Raw genomic sequence first — 16,108 nt, 5'->3', positions numbered from 1 at the left:
CACCATGTCCAGCTCACGTCCACCCCTTTCCCAGCAAAGACTCCCAGCATGTCAAGCCTGCATCCACCTCCTCGCTAGGAGTGACCCTCACCATGTCCAGCTCACGTCCACCCCTTTCCCAGCAGAGACTCCCAGCATGTCAAGCCTGCATCCACCTCCTCGCTAGGAGGGACCCTCACTATGTCAAGCCAAATCCACACCCTTCCTAGCAGAGACCTTCTCTATGTCCAGCCCACGTCTACCTCATTCCCAGCAGTGACCCCCACCATGTCCAGATCATGTCCATCTCATTCCCAGCAGAGGCCCTCACTATGTCCAGCTAGTCCACCTCCTCACAATTACCAGCTCACATCTACTTCCTCACCGTCCATCTCCTTCACAGCAAAGACACTCACCATGTCCAGACCATGTCCACCTTCTTCGCAGCAGAAACCCTCACCATGTCCAGTCCACATCCACCTTCTTCGCAGCAGAAACCCTCACCATGTTCAGTCCACATCCACCTCCTTCCCAGCAGAAGCCCTCACCATGTCCAGCTCAAATCCACCTTCCCAACACTCACAGTCAGGCACACCATCTCTTCAGCCTGCCTGACTGTGCCTTCTCAGCATGTTGGCTCCACCCTTTCTCCCTGTTTCCGTACGTCTGTCAGTGACGCCTCTCTGACAATTTCTAGACTCCTGCTTCCTACAGATTCATATTCACCATCTCCTCCAGCCCAGGCAATCTTCACCCCTTCCTAGAGCAAATGTCAAAGCTGCCCCCCCCCCCCGCCTGATGGAACCCCTTCTCACACTGAACAACATGTGAGAATGTTATGGAGAGGTAGCAATGAGAGTCCACATGGGCCTCCACTCAGCCAGTCCTATTGTGGGATGGCTACAATGGCCCTTGATTCATCTCTGTGTGCACCCCTTCCCTCATCTCTTTTCTACTGGATGATGTGTCCACCACTCGTAGGGAGCTCACCCCATCAGTCAATTTCTACCCAGCTGTTACTTCCAAGTTGTCTACCTCTGGCTCTGTCCTTCAACCACCCAACCTCCATTTCCATCTGAAAGGCTAGGTTAGCAACTATTCTCAGTTTATGGAGGCTCACCACCTCCCCCCCCAGATCAGACTTACCCCTGGCCTGTTTCCCATGAGTACTCTGTTTCACTCTTTGAGTTCCTCTAACAGTGGTTGCCAACTTGAGGTCCATAGCCACTTGGTTAATGGTGGAGACTAATGGCATTAAAAGATTTGGGAACCTTGCATTAGCTCTATTATATCTGTTCTGATGACACCTCCACACAGTGCTTCTGAGAGATCTTCATTCTCATTTAACCATGACCTTCGATTGTCGACTTCAACTGTCCTGTTGACCACACTCTTGCTCTCACCCACCTCTCGCCCCACCCCCCCACCATACCTTCCACCTTGACATTGAACAAACCATCCTCCATAATTCCCACCAACACCAACGTGACACCGGACACATTGTGTTCCCCTTCCCATTTCAGTATCTCAAAGGACCTCTCTGTCCATGACTCCCTGGTCCAGTCATCTATCATCACCAACAGTTCTCCATCCAAAGGTGTTTTCCCATGTCTCTACAGGGGACACAAAGCCTACCATTTTCCATTTCTCCCCTGGAAAAATGGACCAAAAGATTTCTTCCCAATGAAGCATTAAGACCATGTGACTGTAGGAGCAGAATTAGACCATTCAGCCCATTGAGCCTGCTCCAGCATTCCCCTCAATCCTATTCTCCTGCCTTCTTCCTGTAACCTGTGACGCCCTTACTAATTAAGAATCTATCAACTGCTTTAAATGTACCCACAGTCGTCCATTAGCCATCCATGAATTCCACAGATTCACCACCCACTTGCTAAAGAAATTCCTCCATATCTCTGCTCTAAATGGGCTTCACTCTATTCTAAGGTTACATTTGGCGCCTTATACTGTTCCATCAAAATTAAGGAACAGGACCTCATCACCCAACCAGGCACGACTCAGCAGTCAGAACTAATACCAAATTCAATGTTTCCCAATGACCAACTTGTATAAGAACCAGTTGAATAAGGTCTGATAAAAAATCATCAAATTTCAGTGTTGACTCAGTTACCTCTCTCCACTGACGTGCCTTGACTTGCAGACTTCGAGAGTGCAGTCCTGTTTTATTTCAGATTTCCAGCAACTGCAATGTTTTGTGACTCTCAGTTCCTGCATTGATGGTTTTTGTTTGTTCCTCATCCATTTTCAGTCACCATTCCTCAAAACAGATCAGCTCTACACAAGAAGCATCACCACTTGTGTTATTCAGTATCTCATGTTTTCTGCCCTGTCATGGACTTCCACTGCATTTTCTCTGCTTCTTCCGCCTCAGCACCCACTCTGCAACTTGGAACATGGCTCGATTCTAACTCATCTGAACTATGATGGCAGGTCATTGACTTGAAGCATTAACTCTGTGTGTCTCTCTCCACAGACACCGCCTGACCTGCTGAGTATTTCCAGCATTTTCTGTTTTTTGTAAGGAACAACAGTTTGGTGAGTATGAGTGGGTAGTAGCTGAGGAACTGAGGTCATGAGAGAGTGCTGCCCATTAAGAAGAGGAGATCACTCCATTGGTAACTTGATTTATTATTGTCACATGTAGCAAGTTGCAGTATTACATACTGTTCATACAGAACAATTCATTACAACTGTACATTGAGGTAGAACATGGTAAAACAATCACAGAATGCAGAGTAATGTTGCAGAGGAAGTGCCATGCAGGCAGACGATAAGGCACAAGCTCATAGAGAGGTAAATCGTATGGTCAAGTGTACAACTTATTGTGCTACCATTTACTTAAGCCCATTACCTCTATTGGGGCAATGGCCACCGATGGCAATTTGCCAGAGTCTGAGGTCTTTGGAGCTTCTGTTGGCATTTCTGTAGCTCTGAGTTTTTACGGGATGGGGTTACTAGCCCCATGCCCAATTCTCCTTCTTTCACAGCTTGGCTTGGGACCGTCCATGGCAGACATAAATATTGTACTAGTCTTATAATAGAAACTGCCCTTGACTCTGGTGCTTCATGCTTTCAGCCTTTTATATCTTCTGCTCAGTGGGAGAGGGGAGGAGAGAGAAAGACCAGGGTGGATTGTGACTTTGATTATACTGGCTGCTTCATGGAGGCAGCGAGAAATGGAGACAGTCCATGGAGGGGAGGCTGGTTTCCATGATTTGCTAAGCTGCGGCCACAACTCTCTGCACTTGCTTGCAGTCATGGGCAGAGAAAGCATCTGAATAGGATGCTTCCTATGGTGCTTTGATTAAAATCAGTGAGGGACGAAGGGAACATGTCAAATTTCCTTTTGCCTCCCAAGGAAGAAGAAGCATGGTGATTTTTCTTAGCTGTGATGTCAAAATAGTTGAATGAGGATAGGCTAATGTTTCCTTGTAGGAACCTGATGCCTTGACACTCTCAACAGTAGCTCCCTCTGAGTTTAGGGATTCCCAACCTTTTTGGTGCTATGGTCCTCTACCATTAGCAGAAGGGTCTGTAGATCCCAGGATGGGAACCCCTGCTCTAATATGTGGGGGATCATGGAGCTTAAAAAATGTAAGAATAGTAAGCATTAGGAATGGGAGATCATTGTCTAGACTAGAGACAAATTTGTGCAGTAAACTTAATTGAGTTATTTTAGCTGATGTAGTAGTGGAGGACAATGCTCAGTGCAGTCGATGTGGTATGTATACGGTTCTAAAAGGCATCTGATAAATACAACCTGTGTACTTGCCATCAAAACTGCAGCTGGAAGGTGAAGCGGTGATAGAAAACATTTGAGATTCTACAGATGCTAGAAATTTTGACCAACACACACAAAATGCTGGATGAGTTCAACAAGTCAGGCAGCGTCAATGAAGGGGTATATACAGTCGATATTTAGGGCCGAAATCCTTCACCAGGATTGGAAAGGAAGAGGGAAGAAGCCAGAATAAGAAGGTGGGGAGGGGAAGGAATACAAGCTGGCGGGTGATCGGTGAGACCAGGTGAGGGGGAAGGTGGGTAGGTGGAGGAGTGGAGTGAAGTAAGAAGCGCGAGGTGATAGGTGGAGAAGGTAAAGGGCTGAAGAAGAATCCTGACAGGAGAGACAGTGGACCATGGAAGAAAGGGAAGGAGGAGGGGAACCAGAGTGATGAGCAAGTGAAGAGAAGAGAAGGGTTGAGAGGTAACTAGACAGGGATTGAAAAAATAAACAGAGGAGGTGGGAGGGAATAGAAATTACCGGAAGTTAGAGAAATTGATGTTCAAGCCACGCCAACGGACTATAGTACCACAGATCAAAAGTTGCCATGGTAACGGGCAATGGTTATTTTGATTGTGAGAAGGCATCCAGTAACAAAGTGGACATGTGGAGAGGATGCTTCCAATAGTGGGAGAGTCTGGGAACAGAGCTACAGCCTTAGAGTAGAGGAGCATCCATTTAGAACAGAGATGAAGAGGAATTTCTTTAGCCAGAGGGAAATTCATTGCCACAGATGGTTGTGGATACCAAGTCAGTGGGTATATTTAAAATGGATGTTGATAGGTTCTTGATTGGTCAGGGCATCAGAGGCTACAGGGAGAAGGCAAGAGAATGAGGGAAAATAAATCAGCCATGATAGAATGGCAGAGCAGACCCGACAGGCCGAATGGCCTAATTCTGCTCCCAAGTTTTATGGTCCTTGTGTGTTTGTGGACAGTTTCTTGTACAAGCTTCACAGTGAGTATTTGGGTAGACATGATCAAGTTCTAGATCTGTCAATGGCACAACATGAATTCTTGAAGCAGTGAGAGGAAGACAGCAATAGACCACGGAGGTGCAGAGAGGCTGGTGGAGTGGGTAGGTAGGTGGCAGATGAGGTTTAATGCTGAGAATGGGGTTATGTTTTGAAAACGTAGAACATAGAATATCACAGCACAGTTTAGTCCCTTCAGACCGGAGTTGGAATATTCAGTATCAGTGCAAAATGAGGTGAAGTTCTTCAAGCTTGCATTGGACCGTACAGGAGATAAAGTGACAGGGAACAGGAAGCTCATGCTTTAAGAGGAGCTGGAGATCTCCGTGTACAGGAGTGGAAGAGTGCTTATGAGGTTGGTTAGAGATCCAAAAGAATCAGTGAAGTTGCTGAGTGCAAAGTGGGAGGTTGGTGATTGCAAGGAGTGAGGAATAAGAAAAGAAGCAAAGTAAAAACAGAAAATGCAGGAAACACTGGGGAGGACAGGCAGCTTCTACGGAGCGAGGAACGGCGGTAACGTTTCAGGTCGATGACTTTGCATGTAAACTGAGGAGCGATGCAAATCAAACTTCTTTCAAACCAAAGAGAAGGATGAGAATCAAGAGAACAAGAGGTGTGTCAGTGACCGAGAGAGAGCTCCAACTGGCTGGGGAACTTGGAGGCATGTTGCAGGTTGTGCTGGCCTGTCCAGAGAGGGTGTAGCTAAATGCAGATGAACAGAAGTGGAAGGGAAACAGAAACAAAAGCAACAATGGTGGAAGGGTGAGAAACAAACATTAATACAGATGTTAGAAATCTGAGATAAAGCAGGGAATGCTGGAAATACTCTGCAGGTCAGGTAGCATCTGTGAAGAGAGAAGTTAAGTTACTATCACAGATTGATAACCGCTCTTCAGAACTGATCAGTTCTGACACAAACTGGAATGGCTGGCTATCCTGAAATCGTTGATTCATTGATTGCTCAACTTTCTCAGACAGAAGATAAAAAGCTCTTCCTCCAGCTTTCTTTGGGCTTCATTGGAAGAGGCCAATATGGAGAGCTGAGAGAGGAAGTGTGGCAGAGAATGAAAGTGGCACGAGACCAAAAAGTCAGCTGTCGTGCTTTCCAGTGGAATGGAAGTGTTTTGGTAAAGCAGCCTGCTGGTCTGTATTTGTGTTTCTCCAGCAGAACACCACACCATGAACACCACATGCAGTGCATTAAATCTGAAAAAGCATGTCACCTGTGAGTGTAGGCGCTGGAAGGTGGAAAGGGGAGGGGGTTGTTGAAAGGGTGGGTGCTGCATACCCCTGAGGTTGCATGGGAGGGTGCAGTGGGAAGGGGAGTAGGCACTGGTGAACCAGGTCCCTTTGATATGCTGAGAGGGCAAAGGGAAGGGAAAGATAGGTTTGATGTCAAAACCACAGAGAAAATTAAAGAGAATGATCCATGGGATGTGGGTGAGGGTGGGATAGAAGGTGAGGACTCTACTCTGGTTCTGGGTGGGAGCAGAAGGGGTCGAGAACAGAAGTGTGGGAAACAGAGTGGAAAACCCTGTCACGAGGGTGGAGGGGATGACATGGCTAAGGAAAATGGAAGCCATCTCTGTCACTCCAGTGTGGAAGGTGTCAGAAACAGAACCACTGCAATGGAGCCTCCAGTCTCATGCCTTGCCATTCTCCTCACTCCAACTCCACTCAGCCCACTTCCATCTCTTCCAGAATCCATGAACAGGTCCATCCTGGTAGATCCATACTGTCCTGTTCTAAGACCATAAGATAATGGAGCAGAATTAGGCCATTTGGTCTATTGAATCTATTCTGCCATTCAATCATAGTTAATTTGCTTTCAACCTCATTCTCTCACCTTCTCCCTGGAACCCTTAAACCTCCTCCCTCAACCCCCAAAATTTCATTACTGATCAAGAGCTTCCTTGCCCCACAGAACTTGTTCCTTCTTACCTTGACTCTTTGCCCTGCTGTCAGTCTTCCCACCTGCTGCTCTCCACAGAGGCACTTACCAGCTTACTCAACCCGAGTCCTCCTGCATCATCCCAACCAGAATTATTTGGAACTGCCCTGTGTTTATCACTGTGGCTTCCCACTTTCATTCAAACCCTGATCATTTCATTACTTTAGCTACCAGTTTCTGCCCCTGTTCTCCGTTTTCCATGACGATTGACCCTTCACTTTCTCGGCCTCTCTATCTCCACCTCAAGGAATATGCTAGTAACCATTGTCTATTCTCAGCCAATAGCTCCTCCCATGGTGACCACCACACCTCCTCCAGCCTCCCCTTTCAGTCACTCCAGTTCCATCATATCTGTTCTGAAGACCTCACCTTCTATATCAATAGTTCCAAGATGGCTTCCTTTCTCTTTAACTGGTTCATTCTCTCTGTCAAAGTTGATGTGACTCTCAGCTACTTGCCTTCCACTTGCTGCTGTTCTGTTTCCAATTCCTCTCCTCCTTTCCAGAGCGAGGGTTGCATCCCCTCCTCAATCTTCTGCTCCACTAGCCTCCATATTCACTTGATTTCCTCCATGACCAATCAGACCATCAGACCAGTCTTGTCTTCCCGAGGAACACTCCGTTAGGGTCTGCCTGGTTCCCTTTGCTTCCTGCTAACACCCATTCCTCTGCTCATCACTTTCCCATGCAACCATGGAAGTTTCAATACCTGCCCTTTGACCTCTCCCCCCCCCCCACCACTGTATCCAAGGGCCTAGACAGGTGAAGCCACAATTCAGTCACAGCATCAGTGTGCTGCATATGCTGTTCACAGTGTGATTGTCTTTAGCTGAAAAAAAAACCAAACACAGAAAGCATGACTACTTAAGCTGAACACCTCCATTCCGTTATTCAGGATGATCTGGAGGATCCAGCTTCCTGTTGTTTCAGAGCTCTGCCTCTCCCCTCCCGCTATAAGCTCTCTAACTTGGGTCTTTGAAATTGTTCTAACAAAGCCCAACGTCAGTTGGAGATGCTTATCTTCTGCCTGGGTGTGTTGCACCCTTCTAAGGTGACATTGAAGTCAACAATTTCAGATTGTATGCCATTCCAGTTTGTGTTCAAACTGACCAGCTCTAGTTGAAGGTTATTGGCCTGTGATATTAACTCTGGATTTCCTCTCTTCATAGATAGGAACTGACCTGCTGAGAATTGACAATATTTACTGCTTTAGTACAGGTTTCTGAGATCTACTCAGTTTGTCTCACAGTTCCAGAGATGCTTAGTTCTGTTTCTCCCACCATCTAGTTTCATTCATATCCTTCTAGCTACACCTTCTTCAGAGAGCAGATGCAATTACTGATCTTCACCTCCTTCTGCCAGCTGGTACCACCGCAGTCTGTCTCTCCTGGTCTCCACCCTGTCACAGGCACTCTGTGTTCTCTCCAGTACTGTCCCCTTCTCTGCAACTCCAAAAGATGTTTGAGTTCCAACTTTCCTCAGTTCTGAGCAAAGGCCAACGACCTGAAACATTAACTCTGTTTCTCTCTCCACAGACGCTGCCTGACCTGCTGAGTATTTCCGGCATTTTCTGTTTTTTATAAAGAGCAAGAGATCTGTGATTATAAACAGCGAGAGAATGGTGAGTATAAAGAGTGATAGACGACTGACCTCAAAGACTAGAGGATCCCAGAGGTAGAGGTTCACCAGGATGTTGCCTTGATTAGAGAGCATGTCTTATGAGGTTAGGTTAAATAAGTGAGGGCTTTTATCTTTGGAGCGAAAGAAGATGATAGGTGACTTGATAGAGGTGTACAAGAGGCACCTTTCCCCAGGGCAGAAATAGCTAATACAAGGTGCTGACTGGAGGAAAGTATAGGAGGAGGATGCCAGAGATGTTTTTTTACACAGTGTGGTGGATGCTTGGAACACACTGTCAGGGATGGTAGTAGAGGCATGAGGGACACTTAAGAGACTTTACCCTTATATGGTGAATGGCAGAACACTGGCAAGTGTTGTGGAACAGAGGGAGTACAAGTGCATAGTTTGCTGAAAGTGGCTATGCAAGTAGACGGTGGTGAAGAGGGCATTTAGCATGCTGGTCTTCAGTTGGACATGGAGTTTAGCAGTAGCCACGTTATGCTGCAGTTGCATACATCATTAGGCCACATTTGGAGCGTCATAGACAATAGGTGCAGAAGTAGACCATTCGACCCCTCGAGTCTGCACCGCCATTCTGAGATCATGGCTGATCATTCACTATCAATACCCAGTCCCTGCCTTGTCCCCATATCCCTCGATTCCCCTATCCATCAGATATCTATCTAGCTCCTTCTTGAAAGCATCCAGAGAATTGGCCTCCACCGTCTTCTGAGGCAGTGCATTCCACACCTCCACAACTCTCTGGGAGAAGAAGTTTTTCCTCAACTCATATCATATATGATTTGGTCACCTTGTTATAAGAAAGACATTGCCAGTCTAGAGGTGGTGCAGAAGAGGTGTATGAGGATGCTACCTGGACTAAAATGAGAGGTTGGCCACGCTGTATCTTTATCCTGGAGTGCAGGAGAATGAGGAGTTTATAAAGTGAAGCGGGGTATAGTTAAGGTGGATTGTCTTTGTTTCCCCAAGGCTGGGGAGTCCAAGTCTGGAGTGAACAAGATTAAGGAGAAAGATTTGAAAGAGACCAAAGAGTTAACTTCTTTACACAGAGGATAGTGAGTACCTGGAATGAACTGCCACAGGAAGTGATAAAGGTAGATATAATTGCAACACTTAAGAGGCATTTGGGTATATGGTACATGAAAGGGAATTGCTTGAAGGGTTATGGGTCAGCATGGGCATCTGAGACTAGCAGAGGCTAGCTATTGGCAGCATGGATCAGTTGGGTCAAAGAGCCTGTTTCCATTCTGTATTACTCCATAACTCCACAACAACATTGAAAGAAAAATGGAGGGCTATGCGGGAGGGAAGGGTTAGATTGATCTTAGAGTAGGCTAAAATGTCTACACAATGTTGTGGGCCAAAGGGCCTGTACGGTGCTGTGTGTTCTGCACCCGGGTCATTGTGCATAGAGAGTGAAATAACCCAGTCTGAATGAGAGGAGGCTGTAAGTGAAGTGTAGGAGTTCACTCAGCGGGGTTAGGAAGTAGGACATCAGTCATAATCAGAAGTAGAATTCACCAAAAGTAGAGAGAGGAGATTGAGAATGAGGAACTGGTGACTGTCGAACATAAGCAGCAAATCTGAGAGCTTGTAAAGTGTTTGAGATTCCTAAGACACAAGAGATTCTACAGATGCTGGACATCTGCCTCAACACACACAATGAAGCTGGAGGAACTCAACAAGTCAGGCAGCATCTATGGAGGGGAATAAACAGTCAATGTTTTGAGCCGAGACCCTTCATCAGGATCCCAGGTGTTGGTCCGAAATGTCAACTGTTTATTTCCTTCTATAAATGCTGCCTGACCTGCTGAGTGCCTCCAGCATTTTGTGTGAGATTCCCGAGTATAGAGAGGGAAATCGTATCTTAGAATAAAGCTTTTCTGAAGATGTAACAAAGAGGCTTAATGAGGCTATTGTAATTAATGTGATTATATATGGTTTTCCAAAGAGCTTCTGCTAATAGACATCAGGGTTTAAAGCGATGGAACCTGAATCAGAACCAGGTTTACTTTTACTGATGTACAGTACATTGTGAAATTTGTTTTGCAGCAGCAGTACAGTGCAATACATTAAACAATTCTATATGTTACAATAAGAAATATAGCACAAAAGAAGAGCAAAATAGTTATGTAGTGTTCATGGGTTCAGAGACCATTCAGATGTCTGATAGTGGAGAGGAAGAAATGTTGATGATATTGATCTCCAGGTTCCTGTACCTCCTCCTTTATGTTAGTAATGAGAAGAAGGTCTGTCCTAGATGAGGGTCCTTCATGATGGATACCACCTTCTTGAGGCACTGCACGTGAAGGTGTCCTTGATGTTGGGGAGACAAGCGCCCATGATGGAACTGGCTGAGTCTACGACCCTCTGCAGCTTTTTCTGATCCTGTGCAATGGCCCTTGCATATCAGACAGCAATGCAACCAGTTCTAATGCTTTTCACGGTAAATCTTTAGAAATTTGTGCGTGTCTTTGGTGACATACCAAGTCACCTTAAACTCTTAATGAAATATAGCAGCTGGTGTGCCTTTTTTGTAACTGCATCAATATGTTGGACCCAGGATAGATCTTCAGAGATATTTACACCTAAGAACTTGAAGCTGTTCTTCCTTTCCACCGCCAATCCCTTGATGAGGACTGATGTGTGTTCCCTCGACTTCCCCTTCTTGAAGCCAACAATCATTTCTTTGGTTTTACTGACATTGAGTGCAAGGCTGTTGTTATGACACCACTCAACCAACTGGTCTATCTCACTTCAGTATGCTACTTCATTCAGAATCTAAAATTTTGTCAAGAGTAGTTTAGCAAGTTTTCAAATTTGGCAATGGGCAAAATGGCATAGGGACAAACTGAGGCCCGGGTTTTGGAGCTGTTTGTTAGTACTAAAGTTATCATGGTGTTGAATGCTGAGTTGTAATCAACAAACAGTAGTCTGAAGTAGGTATTACTATTGTCCAGCTGATCCAAGGCTGAGTGGGGAGCCAGTGAGACTGCATCCACTGTAGACCTATTGTGACAATAGTCAATTAGCAGTGGGTCCAGGTCCTTGCTTAAGCAGGAGCTGATCTTGGAGCTCACCTTTTCCATTGCTGATCCTTCGATGAGGACTTGTGTGTGTAACCTTGAATTCCCCTTTCTGAAGTCCACAGTCAATTCCTTGGGTCTTGCTAACATTGAGTGCAAGGTTGTTGCTGCGACACCACTCAGCCATTCAGTAAGAGAGATTATAACATCACAGATAATGTCTCTTTGTCGATAGACTAATGTTTGTGATGACAGCTGCTTTATTGGACCTGAAAGGAGATGGTAATGTGCCCCAGGGGCCACTGTTACACAGCTTTACCTTGCAGAGTGATCTTTGGATTTTGAGTTATTTTAAACTGCAATATGTGGTGATCTGTGATGGAGATATAGACAGATCGGTGTAATGGCAGGCAGGGGAAAGATGAAATATAATGAAAGGAATGAGAAATGTTAGACTTGGACGGCATCCAACATTAAGGACCTGTGCCAACCTGTCCTGGGTTGTGTGGGTCCTTAATAATGGATACTGCCCAAGTGTAACACTTTAATTGCTGGTGCATTAAAGCATTACACTACCATGCCACCCTAAGTGGAGTTTGATATATCTACCTTATCTATGTCTCTCGTGGTTTTATAAAACTCCAAATGGTCCCCCTCTGCCTCCTTCACTCCAAAGAAAACAGTCCTAACCTGTTCAGTTTTTCCTTATAAATGAGGCTTTCAAATCCTGGTAACATCCTTGTGAAAAGACATGACAACATAGGTGAGCATGGACCATAAAACATAGGAGCAGAATTAACCATTTGGAGCATTAGGTCTGCCCACCATTCCATCATGGCTGATTTACTTTCCCACTCAATCTCATTCTCCTGTCTTCTCCCTGTAACCTTTGACACCCTTACTAAGCAAGAACCTATCAAACTCTGCTTTAAATATACCCAATGACTTGGCCTCCACAACCATTGGTGACACAGAATTCCACAGATTCACCACCCTCTGGCTAAATACATTCCTCCTCCTCATTTCTGTTCTAACTGGACATCCCTCTATTCTGATGCTGTGCCCTCTGATCCTAGACTTCCCCACTATAGGAAGCATACTCTCCATGTTCACTCTGTCTAGGCCTTTCAATATTCGATAAGCTTCAGTGAGATCCCCCTCATTCTTCTAAACCCTAGTAAGTACAGGCCCAGAGTCCTCAAACACTCTTCATACATTAACCATTCTTGTGATTCCAGGAGGGATTTCCCGGAGCAATTCAAGGGGTGGGAATACTTGAGCAGAAGCTGGAGTTGTTTCTGAAGGGACAGGGGATGGTGTGTGATTTGTTGGAGAAAATGAAAACCATGACAGGAATAAACAGGATATGGCCATGGAAAGGATTTATAATTAAAATCTTTGGCCTATAGTAGAGATATCAAAAGCAAGGGGGCAGGTTTAAAGTGAGAGGAAAGAGGTTTAAAGAGGATCTGAGTAAGTTTTCACACAGAGTGGGTGATATCTGGAACTTTACAGAGGAGCTGATGGAAAGGATGTGATGTCATTGGAGAGAGTCCAGAGGAGGTTCACGAGGATTATTCTGGGAATGAAGGGGTTAACATGAGGAGTTTTTGGCAGCTTTGGGCCTGTACTCACTGCAATTAGCTGAATGGGGGGGGGAGAATCTCATTGAAACCTACAGAATGTTGAAAGGACTAGACACAGTGGATGTGGAGAGGATGTTTCCTCTGGTGGGGGTATCCAGAACTAGAGGGCACAGCCTGAAAATTGAGGGGGGGACCCTTTAGAACAGAGGTAAGGAGGAATTGTTTTTAGCCAGTGTGTAGTGAATCTGTGGAATGTTCTGCCACAGATTGCAGTAGGGGCCAAGTCTGTGATAAATTTAAGGTGGAAGTTGATCATTCCCTGATTAGTCAGGGCATCAAAGGATATGACCATGAAACCTTAAGACATAGGAGCTGAATGAGGCCATCTGGCCCATTGAATCTGCTCCACCATTCCATCATGGCTGATCCTTTTTCACTATCTCCTCCTGAACCCCAGTTTCCAGCCTTTTCCCCGTAACCTTTCTTGCTATCTCCAGTCAAGAACCCATCAATCTCTGCCTTAAGTACACCCAATGACCTGGCCTCCACAGCTGCATGTGGCAACAAATTCCACAAATTCACCACCCTTTGGCTAAAGGAATTCCTCTGCATCTCTGTTTTGAAAGGGCACCCCTCTGTCTAGAGGCTGTGCCCTCTTGTCCTGGACTCTCCCACCATGGGAGACATCCTTTCACATCTACTCTGTCTAGGCCTTTCAACATTTGAAAGGTTTCAATGAGATCCCACCTCATTCTTCTGAATTCCAGTGAGTACAGACCCAGAGCCATGAAACTTTCCTCATATGATAACCCTTTCATTCCTGGAATCATCCTTGTGAACCTCCTCTGGACCCTCTCCAATGCCAGCACATCGCTTCTGAGATGAGGGGCTCAAAACTGTTCATAATACTCAAAGTGTGAGGTGGTTCATTTTGGTAGGTCAAATATGATGGCAGAATATATCATTAATGGTTAGACTCTTGGCATTGTGGAAGATCAGAGGGATCTTGGGGTCCAAGTCCATGGACACTCAAAGCTGCTACGCAGGTTGACTCTTGTTAAGAAAGCATACAGTGCAATGGCCTTCATCAATCATGGGATTGAGGTTAAGAGCTGAGAGGTAATGTTGCAGCTATATAGGACCTGGTCAGACCCCATTTGGAGTACTGTGCTCAATTCTGGTCGCCTCACTACAGGAAGGATGTGGAAACCATAGAAAGGGGACAGAGGAGATTTACAAGGATGTTGCCTGGATTGGGGAGCATGCCTCCTTAGAGCAACAGAGGATGAGAGGTGACGTGATAGAGGTGTACAAGATAATGAGAGGCATTGACTGTGTGGATAGTCAAAGGCTTTTCCCTAGGGCTGAAATGGCTAGCACGAGATGGCATAGTTTTAAGGTGCTTAGGGGTAGGTACAGAGGAGATGTCAGGGGTAACTTTTTTACGCAGAGAGTGATGAGTGCGTGGAATGGGCTGGTGGAGGTGGAAATGATAGGGTCTTTTAAGAGACTCCTGGATGGCTACAGGGAGCTTAGAAAAATAGAGGGCTATGGGTAAAGCCTAGGTAGTTCTAAGTTAGAGACATGTTCGACACAGCTTTGTGGGCCAAAGGGCCTGAATTGTGCTGTATATTTTCTATGTTTCCAAGGTGAGGTCTTAGCAGTGCCTTATAAAGCCTCAGCATTATATCCATCACATATGGTGAGAAGGCAGGTATATGGGGTTGAGTGGGATCCAGGATCAGCCATGTTGGAATGGTGGAGCAGATTCAAAGGGCTGAATGGCCTAATTCTGCTCCTATGTCTTATGATCTTGTGGTTTATGGAATTGGATGCAGTTGCTGTGATTAAGAGGCATTTAGACAGACACTGAAATAGGCAAGGTGTAGAGGAATATAGTTATAAAGTGGGCAAATAGAGTGGGTGGGATAAAATGCCAGCAAGACATGGTGGTCCGAAGGGCTTGTTGTACTGTCCCATTCCATGAGGAAAGGCAGAAGCTGTTCTGATGGGTGGAAGAGCTAAGAACCAGAGGAACATGGAACAAAGGCATTGTTGAAAGATTTTATTTAGAGATGTAGCATGGTAACAGGCCATTGTGTGTGAGGGTGAGAGTCAGCATCACTCAGTGAGTGGAGCTAGAAACAGACTAACAGCTTTCTGAAGAGGGGTCCAGCTGTAGAACATGGGAAAAGCTGGTGAAGTATCAGAGAGGAAAGTGTTAGAGAAGCAACACACAAATTCTGGAGGAACTCAGCAGGCAAGGCAACATCCACGGAAATGAATAAACAGTCAACGTTTCCGGGTGAGACTCATCTTCAGGACTGAAAAGGAAGGGGAAACATACCAGAATAAAAAAATGGGGAGAGGCTGGCTAGAAGGTGATAGGTGAAGCCAGGTGGGTGAGAGGGTCAAGGGCTGGACAAGAAGGAATCTGAGAGGAGAGGAGATTGGATGATAGGAGAAAGGGAAGGAGATGAGGACCAAGGGGATAGTGATAAGCAGGCGAGGAGGTAAAAGGCCAGAGTGCGGAATAGAGGAAGGAGGAGGTGGAAGGAAATTATTTTTTACCAGGAGGAGAAATCGATATTCATGTCATCAGATTGAAGGCTACCCAGACAGAATACAAGGTGTTGCTCCTCCACCCTGAGGGTGTCCTCATCTTGGCACAAAAGGAGGCCATGGACCAATATGTTGGAATGGGAGTAGGAAAAGGAGCTAAGATACTTGGCCACTGGATGTTCCGCTTTTGGTGGATGGAGCAGAGGTGCTCGACCAAGATACAATGGATCTCACCAAAGTAGAGAAGGTCACATTGTGAATACCAGACACTAGACGATTCCAGCAGATTTGCAGATGAGTGTTATAGAACATAGACCAGTACAGGGCCCTTGGCCCATCATGTTAATACAAGGGGCCATACGGAGGGCGATGTGGAAGGGAAGGGTTAGATTGATTTTTAGAGTAGGTTAGAAGGTCAGCACAACATCATGAGCCGAAGGCCCTGTACTGTGCAGTAACGTTTTATGTTCTGTCCCTCTTAGAAAGTAGAACAGTACAGCAATGGACAGGCCATTCAGTTCATGATATTGTGCATATTCTGTGCCATTGTATACTAAATGTCCTCCTCCTGTGTATTATCCATACCCTCCAT

The 16,108-nt window shown here is 45.7% G+C and overlaps 1 protein-coding gene across 7 annotated transcripts in view; it reads left to right on the top strand.

Annotated features, from left to right (window-relative positions):
• flt4 (fms related receptor tyrosine kinase 4) overlaps positions 1–16,108 on the top strand; it is a 271,100-nt gene that overhangs the window by 62,430 nt on the left and 192,562 nt on the right. For 2 of the 7 annotated variants that reach the window (XM_059990709.1, XM_059990710.1), the window contains exon 2: positions 8,237–8,322. The exons of the other annotated variants lie outside the window; for them this stretch is intronic. The gene's annotated coding sequence lies outside the window, so the exon portion shown is untranslated. The remainder of the gene's footprint in view (positions 1–8,236; positions 8,323–16,108) is intronic. 7 annotated transcript variants of the gene reach the window in all.

This window comes from Hypanus sabinus, chromosome 15 (genome assembly GCF_030144855.1).
Source record: "Hypanus sabinus isolate sHypSab1 chromosome 15, sHypSab1.hap1, whole genome shotgun sequence".
In the NCBI taxonomy this organism is placed as follows: Eukaryota; Metazoa; Chordata; class Chondrichthyes; order Myliobatiformes; family Dasyatidae; genus Hypanus; species Hypanus sabinus.
Note: the sequence above shows the minus strand (reverse complement) of the source record. Positions and strands in the feature narration are given on the sequence as shown.